The 957-nt window shown below is 48.8% G+C and overlaps 2 non-coding genes across 2 annotated transcripts; both read right to left on the bottom strand.

The window, feature by feature from the left end:
- Window positions 1-230: 230 nt before the first annotated feature.
- Window positions 231-303, bottom strand: Pmar_PMAR016014. Its single transcript has one exon. It is a non-coding gene; the product is annotated as a tRNA-Arg (tRNA).
- A 300-nt stretch (window positions 304-603) lies between these two features.
- Window positions 604-676, bottom strand: Pmar_PMAR016013. The gene has a single exon. It is a non-coding gene; the product is annotated as a tRNA-Arg (tRNA).
- Window positions 677-957: the final 281 nt, after the last annotated feature.

Raw genomic sequence — 957 nt, 5'->3', positions numbered from 1 at the left:
CCATCTGACACGCTGAGTAGATCGCAAAACTCTCGCTCCTCATAGAGGGGCCTCCAATACATAGTGTTCTCAAAGGGGTCAATTCATTGGAGATCGCTTGTTGGCAGACCAACGATCTTCTTGTACCGTTAGCTTCAGCATGTATTCCGACGAGTCACAAGGGTGTACAATCAACATCGACATCTGTACGGCCAGTGGCATCCGTATATGGGCACTTTTCGGCTTGAAGACGATCTCGGTGGGACTCGAACCCACAATCTTTGGTTCCGAAGACCAACGCCTTATCCATTAGGCCACGAGACCAACGAGTTTGAGATTTATCCCACTATCTCGTCACTATGCGCAACACTGACTTAACGGCACACATGAGTTCGCATCCGACACGCTGAATAGATCACAAAACTCTTGCTCCTCATATAGGGGCCCCCATTACATAGTGTTCTAAATGAGGTCAATTCATTGGAGATCGTTCGTTGGCAGACCAACAATCTTCTTGTACCCTTAGCCTCAGCATGTATCCCGACGAGTCACAAGGGTATACAATCAACATCGACATCTGTACGGCCAGTGGCATCCGTATATGGGCGCTTCCCGGCGTGCAGACGATCTCGATGGGACTCGAACCCATAATCTTTGGTTCCGAAGACCAACGCCTTATCCATTAGGCCACGAGACCAACGAGTTTGAGATTTATCCCACTATCTCGTCACTATGCGCAACACTGACTTAACGGCACACATGAGTTCGCATCCGACACGCTGAATAGATCACAAAACTCTTGCTCCTCATAGAGGGGCCCCCATTACATAGTGTTCTAAATGAGGTCAATTCATTGGAGATCGTTCGTTGGCAGACCAACAATCTTCTTGTACCCTTAGCCTCAGCATGCATCCCGACGAGCCACAAGGGTATACAATCAACATCGACATCTGTACGGCCAGTGGCATCCGTATATGG

This window comes from Perkinsus marinus (genome assembly GCF_000006405.1).
Source record: "Perkinsus marinus ATCC 50983 genomic scaffold scf_1104296967306, whole genome shotgun sequence".
In the NCBI taxonomy this organism is placed as follows: domain Eukaryota; phylum Perkinsozoa; order Perkinsida; family Perkinsidae; genus Perkinsus; species Perkinsus marinus.
Note: the sequence above shows the minus strand (reverse complement) of the source record. Positions and strands in the feature narration are given on the sequence as shown.